At 38.6% G+C, this 16,616-nt stretch overlaps 1 protein-coding gene and 2 pseudogenes across 27 annotated transcripts in view; all 3 read right to left on the bottom strand.

Moving 5' to 3' along the window:
* Window positions 1-15,335, bottom strand: part of LOC137234394 (TATA-binding protein-associated factor 172 pseudogene) — a 31,375-nt pseudogene extending 16,040 nt beyond the window's left edge.
* The window catches only part of zfh2 (Zn finger homeodomain 2), a 2,927,436-nt gene that overhangs the window by 2,397,082 nt on the left and 513,738 nt on the right, over window positions 1-16,616 (bottom strand). The window lies entirely within an intron of this gene.
* LOC137234393 (serine/threonine-protein kinase PITSLRE-like) overlaps window positions 15,345-16,616 on the bottom strand; it is a 46,141-nt pseudogene continuing 44,869 nt past the window's right edge.

Genomic DNA, 16,616 nt, shown 5'->3' with positions numbered 1-16,616 from the left:
TTTGTGCAGAGCCTAAAGAAGTGGTTTTATAGCAATTCCTATTTAAGGGAGATTTAGAGTTTTAATGAGTATAATGCTGCAGTCGTAAAAAAAGCCAATTAGAATGAAAAATAATGAGTATTCCACATTAAATGCTTCCGGCCTACAGTTGGTATTTGATGAACATACACACAAACTAAACTTACAGACTCTGCTTTTTTATTACAATAATAAAATATCAAACATATAGTTAAAGAAAAGGACGCTAGGATAAGTAAGCTTTTTAGTTTTGAATTGTATACAATTTAATTTATTCGAAAATTTGATGAAATAATGAAAGCGCATGCAAGACCCTTTTGAGTATCTATTATTGTACTATGGACTGATATTTTCTGGATTGTATTACTGTTCAAGTTTATTGTTTTTTTTTCTTAGAATTGGTAAGCACTTTGCATTGCAGCCATGTTCTTGGCACCTTAAATATTTGTCAATTTTATTTTATATTATAATTTTTAAGACAATCCCTTCCAATGCAAATTTTCGGGCTTAATGACCTGCTGTAAAGCATAAAAAATGCTAAAAATCATGATGCAACAAGTTTGGCTAGGCTATGTAGTAGTACAAGGCCTATTGATAATCACAGCCAGTATTGCTGAACTCGTTTTTATTGACTCTTTGGGTTGTTTACTACCCCTCTTTTTTACATTCTGAATATTCGTTTGCGAAGATGACTTCATATAAGCGTATCTTTAGATTGTATTAGAGTTTCAGCGCCATTTGTTTTAAAATAAACAATAAATTAACAATTAGTTTGAGTCAGTAATAAAGCGTTATTAAATATGCTGAAGCTTTAAATAATTTTAGAAATTTGGCAAAAAATGTCCAAGGTAGATTTCGAATTCGGAATATTGTTTCGTAGCGGTTGAAAATAAATTAAACGCATTTCGGTAATTGTTGGGTGTTGATACCGGGTTTCGGTATCGCCTTTGGTACACCGATTAACTTCTAATCCCCTAGTAGCGCCCTGTTAGCCAAGCAACAATCAACTCTTAAGGGACCTTTGAAGCTTATAGGAAAACACTCCCTCTGACTCTTTGAGTTCGTGTAAATGTATTTATGAATGCTGGGAATATATAAGGGAAGAAACTGAACGCACCAAGTTGTATTTTCTGCGCTTTGGAAGGGGTTGGTCTCTCAAAGAGCCTCTCATATCTGTCTTGAATGGACATGACTATCGTGCACTTGCGTATTTTGACTGCATGGGCGTTAACTTGTTAGTCACAGGAGTCAACAGTGATGAGTGTACGTTCGGGTAATTGTAATGCTAAATGCGAAATTGCGAATCTTGATGGTTTCTTAGGTTGTGTAATGGTATTCTGTGGCAGATAATGGATCTGCGGTAGGGTTCTGGTGTCCTCGCTCGGGGTGAGCGAGTGAATTGGGGTTCGATTTTGAAAATTAAAAATAAGTGTTTGGTGGCAGATGGAGATCTGCATTAGGGTGGTTAATTGGCCTTGTTACGGTGAACGACCGCTGGGGTTTAATTTTCTGAAGGGAGGGATGTGGAGGAACGGACGGGTTGTTAGGAGGAAGTCGTGGTCCTCCCACAATCGATCTCCGTAGGGAGAAGGATCAGTTTGACCAAAGGTCGTCTGACTTGACCCTTCTCGGTTATGAGGTCGACTACATGTACTCGGTTATCTTCGCCGGGGTGTACGTTGACGACTCTACCTAACCTCCATTCGTTGGGAGATAAGTTGTCCTCTTTGAGGACGGCGAGATCTCCCACTTGTATGTTTTCTTTGGGATACTTCCACTTCACTCGTTTTTGAAGTTCGGATAGATATTCCACCTTCCGTCGCTTGCAGAAAGTATGATGGAGGGCTTTGAGTTTCTGCCACCGATTTATCATCGAGGCAGAGCTCTCACTAGCATCTGGTTCTGGCGGAGCCAGTAGGTGGCTGCCCGTTAGGAAATGTCCTGGGGTTAGTGGTTCCAGATCCGTTGGGTCATTCGACCCTGGACTGAGTGGGCGCGAGTTGAGGCACGCCTCAATCCTGCACAAAATGGTTTGGAACTCCTCCATGGTGTACTTATGGGGAGATGCGATCTTTTTGAAGTGGCTTTTGAAGCTCTTCACTCCCGCCTCCCACAAGCCGTCCATATGTGGAGCAGCGGCGGGAATAAAATGCCAGCTTAATGCTTGATGGTTGTACTTTGAGACTGTGTTGTCTCGGCTTTCGGCCAGAAAGGCTTTAAATTCGTATCGTAAAGATCTTGATGCTCCGACAAAGTTTGTACCATTGTCGGAGTAGATGTTCTTCGGACATCCTCTTCTCGCGATAAAACGCGCGAAGGCTGCGAGAAAGCATGGGGTGCTGAGGTCACTAGTGGCCTCTAAGTGAATGGCCTTAGTGGAGAAACAGACAAAAAGGCATACGTAGCCTTTTGACAGTCGACATCCTCTACCGCGGTAGCTTTTGATGTCGAAAGGCCCCGCAAAGTGTACCCCGGTATTGGTGAACGCGCGGGTAAAAGTAGTCCGTTCGCAGGGAAGGGTACCCATAAGTTGGGACTGTGCCTGCTTTCGATGAATAATGCAGGTTCTGCAATTGTGGATGACAGCTCTGATCATGGTCTTGACATTCGGTATCCAGTATTGGGTTCGGATGAGACGGAGCATGAGCTGGTTCTCGCCATGAAGGGAGTCATGATGAGCCATCATAACTGTAAGGCGAGACAGCCTACAATTGTACGGCAAGATGATCGGATGACGCTCGTTGTATGACATGTCTTTTGACGCCCCTAGACGCTCCCCTGTTCTAATAATGTCATCTTTGTCGATATATGGGTTGAGTGACAGTATTTCACTCTTTCGGTCGATCGGTTCCCTATTTTTCAATTTTAAATATTCTGTCTCGTAAAACTGTTTCTGGCAGACTCGTATTAATGCTTGAGTCGTTGCCTTAATCTCATCGGCTGAGATTATACACGCTTTTTCGTGGAACGAGGTTTTTGTTCTTGGGTGAGTTCTTTTATAAAACCTCCTAACATAGGATAGAACCTTCAAAGCCCTGGGTAAATTTGAAAAACGGTCGAGAATATCTACATGATCTACCCTTGTCGTGGCATATGTTTGTGCCCTCTTCTCCTCAACGGACGTTTTGTATTCGATCTCTTGTGCTGGCCAGTGAGAATTGTCTTCTTGCAGCCATGAAGGTCCCTGCCACCACAACGAATTGTTGACCAACTCTGATGCAAGTAGTCCTCTGCTTCCTAGATCCGCTGGATTGGATTCCGAGTCCACGTGAAGCCAGTCCTTGCTACCGACCATATCGATGATCTTAGTGATTCGGTGTGCGACGAAGGTTGACCAGGAACAGGGCGGCTTTCTTATCCATGCGAGTACGATGGTTGAATCCGTCCAGAGGTGAACTTTTACGGGTCCCAAATGAATATTTCGGAATACTGATTCCATCATTTCTGCGAGAAGCACGGCGCCGCAGAGTTCTAAACGTGGTAGCGAGATGGTTTTCACTGGAGCTACTCTGGTTTTTGCTAAGAGTAAGTGAATGAAAACCTGATCGTCTCTTTTTACGCGCATATATATCGCTGCAGCATATGCTTTCTCGGAAGCGTCACAGAAGCCGTGGATTTCTATTTCGCCTTCCGGGGAAAAATTTACCCACCGCGGTATCCGTATGTTATCTATTTCGCCATAGTGTTGGGTGAAGGTTTTCCACCGTTCTAATGTATTTGGTGAGACAGGCTCATCCCATCCGGTGCCTTCTAACCAAATATTCTGCATTAATATTTTTGCTACTATGACCATTGGTGCAAGCCAGCCTAAAGGGTCGAAAAGTTTGGCTATCGCGAATAGGATTGCGCGTTTGGTGATGTTCTCGCCCTTCTCTAAAACTCCTGCGGTGAAGTAAAACATGTCTGAATGCGCGTTCCATCGTATTCCGAGTGCCTACACCGAGCAAGCCTCTTCAAACGCTAGGAAGTCCTCGCTGAGCAAATCCGTTTTGGGGATGTCCTGAAGGACTTCCTCACAATTGGATGTCCACTTGCGCAATGGAAAGCCAGCTGAGTGTAATGCTTCGCGAATCTCGTTCCTTGCTTTGATAGTTGACGCTATTGTATGCCCTCCAGATAAAACGTCGTCGACATACATACTTTCGCGTAATATACCCGATGCTATTGGGTGGGTATTTTCTACATCATTAGCCAATTGTAGAAGTGACCGTATCGCGAGGTAGGGGGCGCAGTTTACACCAAATGTGACAGTCTTTAGTTCGTACAGACTGATGGGTTCGTTGGGGGATGTTCGATGGACAATTCTTTGAAATTTGGCGTGATTATCGGTCACCCAAATTTGCCTATACATCTTTTCTATGTCACTATTAAAGACAAGGCGATACAGTCGCCAACGTAAAATTAAAATAGGCAAGTCTGCTTGGAGTACTGGACCTGGGTGGAGTATGTCGTTTAGACTAATGCCATTTGCTGTCGGACTTGACGCGTTGAAGACGACGCGCACCTTGGTAGTGGTACTTTCCGCCTTTACAACGGCGTGGTGGGGCAGGAAATAATTATCCGAATCGTCGGATGGTACATTATTTTTAATTTTTCTCATATGTCCAAGCGTTTCGTATTCGGATAACACCCGAACATACTCTTTCCCTAACTCTTGGTTTTTCAGTAATCGCCCCTCATTTCTGAAGAATTGTGAACATGCGCGACGGTCCTAATGCAATCTTCTCAGGGTAATCCTGCCTGAATGGTAGCGAGACTGTATATCTTCCACTTTCATCACGTTTTGTTGTGTCCTTAAATAATTGTTCACAATACCTTTCTTCTTCATTAAGCATTTTGTTTTTGGGAACAGTTTCTACCTCCCAGAAAGCTTTTAATTGGTTGTCCAACGCAACCTCGTTGTAGAATGACATGATGCTCTTCGTTGGACTCGGTGCTTCGATGCGACCGGTTAGTATCCAACCGAACACTGTCTCTTGGGCCAAAAGTGTATTTAGTACATTCTTTTTCAGACCACTCAGTATAATTTGGGGATATATGTCTCCTCCAAGTATGAGGTCTACATCTTCGTTGATGTAGAACCTCTTGTCTGCCAAAACCAAGTCTGGGAATGCCTGCATAGTCATGACGTTGATATGGCAGGATGGAAGATTCCCAGTGAGTTTGGCTAGGACTAGAACGGGTGTAGTCAGGCTGAAGCAGGCATCCACTGGTGAACGTAATTCAACCGAATTTGTGATGCCTGAAACTTGGGCATGCATTTTTCTCGCTGGCAAATTGATTCTGCGTTTCAGTCTTTCAGTTACAAAGGAACATTCAGACCCTGAATCAATTAATGCCCGTGCGGAGAAGTCGGTACCATTATGGCGAATGTGTACGCGAGCAGTTCCTAATAGCACGCCTGTGCTGGAATTGGCATGACAGGATTTTACATTCTGGTTCGCAGATTGTCGCGCCTGTGCCGAAGTTGTTGGGCTATTATCCGCATCTTTGAAAGGATTGCGTACAGCCGTGTGTTGAGATGTATCCGCATGCAGGAGCGTGTGGTGACGAGAGTGGCATTTGGAACAGTTGTAGGAACTGGTGCACTTCGTCACGGTGTGTCCTGGGGATAAGCAATTCAGGCAGCCACTTGTGGATTTTATAAATTTAATCCTTTCTACTGGGGTTAAGTCGCAGAAGCGTGAACAGTTGCGTAATCTGTGTTCAGGGGATTTACACATTTTACAAATTGATTTTATTGTTTGCTTGGATACTTTCGTTTGAAAAGCACCAAGTCTTTTCGTAGGGGTTTCCGTTGATTGTCGCGACGCGTTTGGTTTTTGCACTTTCGAAGTGGCATGCCCCGTAAAACCAGACACTGTTTCAAGTGTCTGAAACCGATTAGACAGGAATTTATCCATATCCTCCCACTTGGATATGTCCATTTTATGGTCTATACTTTGCTCCCAAAGAGCCAGCGTGCTCTCTGGTAACTTGGTTGAGCATAGATAGGTCAGGATTGCATCCCAATTGGAAGTGTCAATTTTGTGGCATTTGAGGGACGAAATACAATTATTTATATTATTTTGCAGCTTTTTTATTGAACTGCCACACTCACTTTCTACCTTTTTTAAGTTAAATAAAATTTGTAGTTGTGTGTTAACTAAGATACGTTTGTTTTCGTATCTTTCACACAAGTTTTTCCAGGCCATCTCGAAACCTTCATTTGTGAGGGGGCATTTTTTAACGATATCTTTTGCTTCGCCCTGCGTTTTGTTGTTGAGATGGAATAACTTTTCCACCCCTTTCAAGCTGGAATTGTTTATATAAATTGCCGTGAAAAGGTCGCGAAAAGTTGGCCAAGACAGATAATCCCCTTTAAAAACTTCCGTGTCGCAAGCAGGGAGGCGAATTTTATGCGCATGAGGTTCTTGCTCAGGGTTGACGTTCTTTTCATCCTTCTTGTATTTTTCTGCCTCAGCAGATATAGACGCTGAACATCGCACGTAGATTGCGTATGCTGCCTTTTGCTTCTTTCTGATCGCCATAACGTCATCCGCTGACACCTCATCAGATCCCAATAGCGAATCAAACGCAGACTTTTCCTTCTTCCACAAGAGCCGCAACTCTTCCTGCTGTATTGCAAGGGTGTGTTTGCTATGGTCGCTCTCCGGAATAAGGCTGTAATCTTTATCAAACTCTGCGACTGATTCTGCTAAACGGATGTAGGTTTCCATTGTTTTATTTACGTTTATTAACGAGAAAATTTCCGATTAGAAAAATAGAACTCTTCTGAGTTAATATGCCTGCCCAGCCCTAAATAAAAACTATTGAACTTCGAGTTTATTATTTATTTTGTTTATTGCAGACTTTTTGTCTTGGTAGCGACAACGAAAAGGGTTTATTTTATGGACTTTTTGTCACAGCAGCGACACCAGAAAAAAGGTTTAATTTACAGACTTTTTGTCTCAGCGGCAACAACAAAAAAGGGGACCACTCGCCACCTCCACAAATAATGGGTGTATTTTGCTGAACGTGAAAAAATGCGTGCGATATTGCAAAACAAGCGCCAAAAAAGTGTAAAAAGTGTTTAAAAAGTGAAGTGAGCACCGGATTAATTAATTAAAGTGAACTTAATTTAGTGTTTGTGAAGTACAAAAAAAACAACAAAAACCTATTTAGTATGGTGCGGAAAGTGAGGTTAGGTTGCCCTCTTCCTTGTGTTGTGTCTGGAAAACCTTACCACTGGTGGGGGGATAGACCAGATAATCACAAGGACTGAAAATAAAGGCTAACAAACCGAGTGATTTAACCTTTAAATTAGAAAAATAAAGTGGTGCTCACTAAATCACTTCACTGTTTTCACTTTTACTTTCAATTTTTCGCGCACTGCTCGGGGTTTTTTTTTTTTTTATTTTGCAAAAAAAAACAACACTCAAAAAAAGTGGCAAGAAATATAAACTTACTTCTCTTTGTGCTGTGGCTCCGGTGGCTCTGCTAATATGTGTTGTGGCAAACAAATTTTTGTAGGCAAAATCCTTCGGCAAATTGTCTAGTAGGCAAAATTGTGCTGCGTTGTGGACTGTAATTTGTAGGTGCTTTTAGTTCCTTTTTCGGGGAGTAAGGACCAATGTTCGGCCTGAGTGCGTCGTAAACCGGCAGTGGGTAGGCGCACAAGGGTCGATCTTGGAGTGGATGGTTCGCTCAAAAGAAATAAAGGAAACAAACGCACAGAGGATTTCCTCGTTATAATAATGTTTTATTAAGAGTGTTAGGAAATATAGAGTGGATACAATATTACCTTGGTGTTGAACGTGACGGTGGCGATCTTGGGCGATGTGTGCTGGTTGGCGGTCAATCGAAAAAGAGGCCGGTTATCCCATTGAGGACAACCGCTAAGCCGCGAAAAAGTCCTCTGGTATTAAGGAAGGGAAAAAGCCACACACACAACAACCCCCACATATACGTGCATGGGTGCTGACAACCCGCACACACACGTGCATGCGTATGAAACGCATGCATGTGCATGCATGCACACAAATGCGGCGTGAGTGTGGGTGGCTGGAAATATTATTAAAACGTTAGGGAGGGGCGCCGTCAATCAGATAAAAGTTAGGCATTGGGCCTAAACATATGCTATACGCGTAAGCATTTGGTGAAATTTGAAGCTTCTAGCTGTTCAAATCGGGCCGAAATCGCAAAAAAATATATATATACTATATATATATACTATATATACCATCATATATATATTATATATATCACCGATTTCTATGATTTTTTACACAACAATACATACTATATACGTAAGCAATCGGTGAAATTTGAAGCTTATAGCTGTTAAAATGGGGTAGAAATTGCGAAAAGTTTCTTATCTGAACAATCGGTTGTATGAGATATATACTATATATACAACCGATCTCTATGATTTTTTCAGACAACAATATATGCTATATACGTAAGCAATCGGTGAAATTTTAAGCTTATAGCTGTTAAAATGGGGTAGAAATTGCGAAAAGTTTCTTATCTGAACAATCGGTTGTATGAGATATATACTATATATACAACCGATCTCTATGATTTTTTCAGACAACCATATATGCTATATACGTAAGTATTCGGTGAAATTTGAAGCTTCTAGCTGTTAAAATGGGGCTGAAATTTGCGAAAATATATATATATATACTATATATACCACCATATATATACTATATATACCACCGATCTTTATGACTTTTTCAGACAACAATATATGCTATATACGTAAGCATTCGTTGAAATTTGAAGCCTCTAGCTCTTAAAATAAGGCAGTAATTACGAAAAGTTCCTTATCTGAGCAATCGGTTGTGGGGGATATATACTATATATATGACCGATCTCATCAATTTTTTCAGGCAACAATATGTGCAATATGCGAAAGTATATGGTGAAGTTTGAAGCTTCAATCTGTTAAATTGGGTAAGATATTACAAAAATCCTCTTTTTCTGAAAAATCGGTTGTATGGAGGATATATGCTATAGTGGTCCGATCTGGTCGGTTCCGACAAATGTCTAATCTGACACCCAAGTACACCCGCTCACCAAATTTTATCAAGATATCTCAAAAATTGAGGGACTAGTTTGCATACAAACAGACCGACGGACATGGCTAAATCAACTCAGCTCTTCAACCTGATTATTTCGGTATACTTAATGGTGGGTCTATCTATTTTCCTTTAAGGACTTACAATTTTCGGTTTCGTGACGAAATTAATATACCATTTCATTTTCATGAAAGGTATAAAAACATAGTGATGAAAATTTCCATGAGTATGTTTTGCGTGTTAAAAAGTTGGCATCACTTGGGTCAGTTGGTGATGCATCGGTAATCCGCTATGCTGTTGATGGGTTACGCGTTAAACCCGAAATAAAATTTGTATTATATAATTGCAAAACTGTGAAAGAGTTAATTGAACGTCATGAAACATTTGACTATGCATTTAAAAGTGATCAGCCGGTTGTGAGAAATAATACCAATAATAATAATACGTGGAAAAAAGAACACTGCTTCAACTGTGGCTCTATAGAGCACAAAAAGCCAGCGTGTAAGGAGCCTATGAAGTGTTTTAATTATAACAAAAGTGACCACCACGCGAAAGTTTGCCCTGCTAAAAATCAAAATAAAGATGTTAATGTTATATCTGTTTGTAACAGTTTTAAATCTATTACCATAAACGGTACCGAGGCGAAGTCCTTAGTCGACACGGGGTCCGACGTATCAATTATAAGAAAAAGTTTTTATGAAAAATTCTTGTCAAAATTTTTTTTAAAAGAATCCGACAAATTACTTTATGGACTTGGTAATGTATCAAACAAAGTTAAAGGCAGTTGCTGCTGTAATGTTGTTGTTGATAATTTGAGCTGTGAGCAAACCTTTTTGGTCGTGTATGATAAGAATATAAAATTTGACATTTTACTTGGTTTTGACTTCCTAAACATATTCAAGGTTGTCTTTGATAAAAGTGGTTATAATTTCAGTAAGTTTACTGATGAAAGCTTTGAAAACGAATTGAAAGTGTATAATATAAGTGAATATCAGCACGACCTCGTAGTACCACTTTGTTTTAAAGACGCGTGGAAATTATTAAACTTTATAAAACAATAAAAGCTGATCGCGAATGCCCTATTGTGATGAACATTATTGGTGATAATATTAGACCCTTTCGCCAATCGCCAAGTCGGCTTCCGTTTGAGGGGCAAGAGGCGGTGAGGAAGCAAGTTGATCAGTGGCTAGAACTAGGTATTGTTAGGCACTCTACCTCTGAATTTGCAAGTAGAGTGGTAGTTGTGAAAAAAAAGGATGTGTCATATCGTGTTTGTATCGATTTTAGAAAACTAAACTCGATGGTGCTTAAAGACTCTTTTCCATTACCAATAATAGACGATGTTTTAGAGAAAATACAAAAAGCTAAATATTTTTGTGTAATGGACCTGGAAAATGGGTTTCCATGTCCCAATTAAAGAATCTGCCAAAAAATATACCGGGTTTGTTAATAAAGAAGGCGTATTTGAATTTAATTATGCAGCTTTTTGTTTTTGTAATTCGACAGCCATTTTTATACGGTACATAAATTACATTTTTCAAGATATGGTGAATAAAGGTGTTATGCAGCTATATATGGACGATATAATAATCTTCGGTGTTACGGCAGATGAATGTACGAAAAAGCTGCAAAAAGTGATAATTAAAGCTTCTGAATACGGCCTTAAAATAAAGTGACAAAAATGCGCGTTTATGCAAACAAAAATTAATTTTCTGGGCCACGTAATCGAAAGTGGGACAGTGCGCCCTGGCAATGAGAAAACGAGGGCGGTAAAGCAATTTCCAACGCCCAAGAACGTCAAAGACACACAATCATTTCTTGTGGATGCATTTTGCAAATTTACGTGGCTTCTGCTTACATTACATGTTTAGGAACATAGTTTTTAGTATTGACGAGATTACCATAGCGTTAAGGTGGTATTGATTTACTGTCCATAAATGTTCAATGTTTTTATGTTTTTCAAAAGTGTTGTATGTTCAAAAACAATAGTTTTAAATAATTTCTAAAGAGGAAAAACCCTCGGCAGAGTGCAATATTATAAGTTGGTTTTTTATGTATTATTATCTGTTTTTAGTTGATTTTTCATACGGATTTATCAAACTCAATATATTTTGTATGTAATTTAACATTTTTTGTATTTTGTTGTTTGTAACAGATTTAACAAATAAACACATACCCCTGATGATGCTAAAATGTTATTAGCGAAACGTTGGGTTAGAAAAGTGGAATAATGTAATTTTATTTCGCACTTAAAAAAAAAAAAATAAAAAAAAAAAACTTAGACCGGAAAAGCCTAATAATATACCTTCAGCTTCAACAAGAACTGGTCGGAAATACATAATAAAAAATCATTAAATTATTCAATCGTTTGTGAATTTGAAACATACTGAAATAAAATTATAAATAAATAGTGAATAACCTTTCCATAAACATTAACTTTCCTTTTTACATGTATGTATTTTTTCAAATTTTAAAATATTTCCATGTTTTCCTTTAAATTTTCTTTCTCCCTTTCACCTTCACCCACTTTTTCCTTTGTTTCACTCCTTATGTATACATTTTTTTATTTAATCACTTGCATGTTCACATTTAATTTAAATGATTTTTTAAGCACTTTTATGTTCTTTCTTGTGTCCATACCGACCGCGTTTTGTATGTTAATTATATGTATGAATGTATATAAACTTTAAAACAATTTTGTTTTTGCCGCTGGTTTTTAGCACCAAAGGACCATGTATAAAGATTTTAGCACTAAACACTTTATTTAAAAAATCTATATTTTTGTAATGCACAATTCAAACCAGGCACTTTATTTATTTGTATATATGTATGGTAGGCCGGGTCAATTTGTGGGGAGGCAAAAAAATCGTCCATTGCTCTGTGAAAATCATATTATATGGATCCAAATAAGAAACTTTGCCGAAGGAACCATACCTCTAAAACAAATTCTGATGTCCCCCCCTTTGGGTCGTAGGGGCAAATTTTGAGAAATCCCACTTTGAAATACCTATGTTTTTTCTTTTTGGAGTTTATTTTTCTCTTTAGAAATTTATTTAGTCAGAACATATGTAAATGAAAAAATGAATTTAACTTAGTAATAGAAAAGAAATTAAAAAAAATTATTAGAAATTAGCGTTTTTACAACCCCCTTTTAAAACCAAGGCATCACTGTGATGCATTTGCATGTCGTAAACATAGTTGTGTGGGTTTTTTATTCAACCGTTTTAAAAAAGAAGGTATCACTGTGACACAATTTCAGATCGTAAAATTGTTTGTGTTGGTTTTTTAAGCCACCACAAGATACAGCAGGTAGAATTGCAATTTCCCCTACCCAAAAGTTCGACCCAAAGGGGGGGCATGAGAATTCGTTTTAGAGGTATGGTTCCTTCGGCAGAGTTTCTTATTTTGATCCCTAGAATACGATTTTCACAGAGCAATGAGCGATTTTTAAATCGACCCGCCCTAATGTATGTACATTTAGAATTCACAAGGTAAACCTTTAATAAGGTATATAAAAATTACTTAATTGTTTAAATATTTAAAACAAAATATGAATGAAATAGGTACGCGACGTCGGGCGGGCGATAAAACGCAAAAGAACGATTGCTGGCACGATGCGAGTGGGCGGGTAGTTTATGATCAACTGACTTAGGTTATGCGCGGTGGTGTTCGGCAAGCACACCTGAGCTGCGCTTGCGCTTGGCCGCACTGGCCGGGTGTTACCAAACGGAGGGGGGCGGAATGAGTCCAAAAATTGGATCATGTCTTCAACACGAAAAAACATTACGGATTTTTTCAATTTTTTTTTTTGTAAAAATATAAAAAAATTTGTACTTTGCGAGGAAGGATCTCGAAAACTTTTTATTTTTTGCAGATTTTTTTTCTCTCCAAGCTCTGTTTTATTACAAAAAAAAATAGGCTTTCATTCAACAAAATCGATGAACTAATACAAAAGTTATAAGCATTCAAATAAATATATCCATATAGTAATACTTAAGTACCCTACAAATAATAGTATATGTACATATGATTCTGTCTTAACTTTATGATTTTATTTTATAATTGAAAAAGTTATGTGTCTTGTTTTGACGCTTATTTGAATTATGATCGGTTTCTCTTATGAGAAACCAACAGTAGTCACCCATCATAGCGAAATCCCAGAATCCTTGATACCGACTTTCAATTATTTTCATTTGCTGGTGAAACCTTTCGCCATGTTCCACTTTCGTCGCCAAGATTTTGCGGGAAAAAATTTAAATGGGAGTGTAAAAAATTAATTTTTAAAGACATAGTTACTCCTGAAAGAAAATAAATAAGTATATTGGATAAATACATAAGTAACACATTAGTAAATAATTGTCTTAGGCTGGATTTATCTTTCAATTCAGAACAAATTTTTTGTTTACATTTTTATCGTTCTTGTTTGTTCGGAACTGGACGATAAATTGAGATTAATCGCTATATATTCTCATGTAAATTTAAAAAATTTCATACAAATTTTTTGTTTATCGGGCATATAGGTTTTAAAGTTAACTGAGAAAACGGTCTTAAATATGTTTTTTATTTACCCATTCCCGCATAATTTTTGATTAAGTCGTTCACTATCATCTCGTAGTTAGGACTTTTGTGTTTGCCTAAAAAAGAAGTAACGACCTTTTCAAAAGGATCCCACTCTGCTGCCTCCACTGGTGACAATAGTTCTTTGAAATGGTTATTGGTCATCATTTTCCTTATTTGCGGTCTCAAAAAATCCCTTCATTTATTTTTGCTTCTGAAATCTCTGGAAAGATTGTCTTCAAATGATGAAAAGCTTCGCCTTCTTTGTCCAAAGCCTAAAGTTTTTGATAAGGCCGAGCTTGATGTGGAGCGGAGGTAGAATTATTTTTTCCTTCTTTATAAGTGGGGATTATTTTATGTTATTCACCACAACTTGAAACTCGATTCGTTCTGGCCAATCCTTTATGATGTAGTGGTCTTGACGAGGTCGGCTATCGCATTTGCATAGAAAGCAACAGTATTTTGTGTTTCCACTTTGTAGACCACATATCATTCCAACGACTTTAAGATCGGCACATATTTTCCAGTCATGTTCTTCGTATTTGATTAATTTGAGCAATTTTTGCATTATCTCATACGTTTCCTTCCTATTTACTGCATGCGCGATCGGGATAGATGGCGTGTGGTTGCCAATGTGCAATAACATGGCTTTTAAACTTAATTTATTGCCGCCTATGAACAATCGCCACTCTTTTGAATCATATGGTTTACCAAACTGTTTGAATAGACCAACAATGTCTTTGCAGTAACAAGCACTGTCCTCCTTCGTATAGTACTTGGAAAATTGTTCGTGGCGAGTTCTATAATATGTTACCTTAACATCGGATGAAACAAATTTAAATTGTTGCATACGAGAGGCGTGTAGTTCGGCCTTTTCCTTTGACAATTCCAAATCCCTTATCCAATCATTCAGTTGTGCTTGTGACAAAGAGTTTCTTTCGTTTTCCTTTCGAAGTCCAGTACAACATGATGCCGCGTAATCAGATACTGCTGTTTACAATGAAACTGGAACCGGAACTAACGGCGTTATTATGTATAACGCAACGCGACACAAAGAGTCACTTTCACGCAACTGAAACCAAATTCTTATCATATTAGAGCATTCCATCCAATATTCTGTATTACGAAATGGTCTTTATTAGACTGCTTTGAAAGTACTTCACAATTAAACTTCACTTCGCAACTGATAGCGTGTTTAAAACAAACTGAATCTGCTTACTCAGCTTTTGCTGCTTTTATACTCTCTGCTGTGTCGTTCGCATACTTCTGGGCGTTTCTTCTTCTAGAATTTACTACTTGTTTACCAGCTATAAACTCTCCAGCTATAAACTACAGATGCACGTTTATAGCTTCTCATATGCGCGCGTATATGAGAGTGATACTTCCACCGATGATTGCATACTTTTGTGAGTATCTCAGATATATGTATGTGTTTGTGCATATCTCTCCGCTTCTTGTATGTACATATGTGTATACATAATGACTGATTTGTTTATGTAGATACAAGTGATTGCTTAGTATCGGCTTAGAGATGATAGTATGCCTTAGTGTTGCTAATATTCGTCACAATATTTTTTTTTATAAAACTATACATCAAGAACTATGTCTCATGTCCAACTTCATATATATGTGTATAGAAGCAAATTTTGATAAACGTAAGTTTACATAGTAGATAACGTGACGCACTACGCTCATGTTAACTGTTTAGAATTTTAAATTGACTCCAAGTCCCATAGCCAGTTGATGTTGCTCCACACCTGCACTCAGAATAAATCCGGTATTCGTAACGGTCTTCTTATTTCCAGTTATAATACCAGATATAAATTTACTATTGCTGGAAGCACCACTACTATTACTAGCAATAATTTCATCGCGTCCCAACTGTTTGAATTGTGAGCCTCCTGAAGGCGGTTTGGGCGATGAGGTAAGCGCTTTGCGTGCACCCATTTCACTTTTTGCCGGCCATGTGGGAAATATGGACGGATCGATTGGTAGCGGTGTTTCGCCGAAGTAGCTGTGTTTTCTTGCCGTATGGCGGTCAGTCTTTTCTTGGGATCATATGTAAGGAGACCCTGTAGCAATTCAATGCCAATGTTGGTGGTTTTTTCAGCGATCCATTTTCGTATATTGGAAGCTGGGTAGTTAGCGAATTGTGAATTCTGACCCAGCATATTACGAACGGCAGGTAATTCCTTATGGCCAAATATGTTCATTGGGTGTGCCAAGTTCCTGTGAAATGAATTAATAAAATGTTATAAAAGTTATGTATATGATAACAAATTGCTCATAATAGATATAAAGGATTTCGTTTGAAAATACTTCTAAGGAAATGAATATAAAAATAATTCCAAAATTATCTAAGTCATTGCATAATATTTTCCTGTCTTCATCTAAGTATATTTTCTTTATAGATTTATTTTCCCTTTCCTTTCCCAGCCCTCTGCACCGTTCTCAACTCTCTTTCGGTCTTCTCCACCCTTTAGCTCTTCCCCCTTACCCGTTTTGTTTTTCGTCACCTTGCTTATGACCTTTTCATTTTCTTCCTCTAACTTTCCGTACTCCTCCCCTTGCCCCTTCCTTATCTTCCCTTTCACTTTTCCTCCGTTTCCTTTTACATCTTCTTAGATTTCTCTTCCTTCCCCCCATCATCCCTTTCACTCCGCTCCCCTTTCACTTTAATTCCGTTTTTCTCTTCATGTTCTTCCCCTACCCTTATTTCTCTATTTTCATTTTCCCACCACTTTTCCTAACCATTCTTCTCCCTATTTCTGTTTCTCTTCTCTTTTCATCTGCTTTTAAATTTTCAATCTGCTCTTATTTCCCCTTTGCCATTTTCTTCTTTTTCCCTCCTCATCTTCACCTTCCTGCACACCTCTCATTTCCTATTCGCGATTTCCCTTTCCCTCTTCCCGCAAACTGGTATCAACATCGATAACACTCCTAAAAGTCTTCCCGAAGTGTCTTTGTTACTACAAA

The sequence above is a fragment of the Eurosta solidaginis genome, chromosome X (genome assembly GCF_040869045.1).
Source record: "Eurosta solidaginis isolate ZX-2024a chromosome X, ASM4086904v1, whole genome shotgun sequence".
Classification (NCBI taxonomy): Eukaryota; Metazoa; Arthropoda; class Insecta; order Diptera; family Tephritidae; genus Eurosta; species Eurosta solidaginis.
Note: the sequence above shows the minus strand (reverse complement) of the source record. Positions and strands in the feature narration are given on the sequence as shown.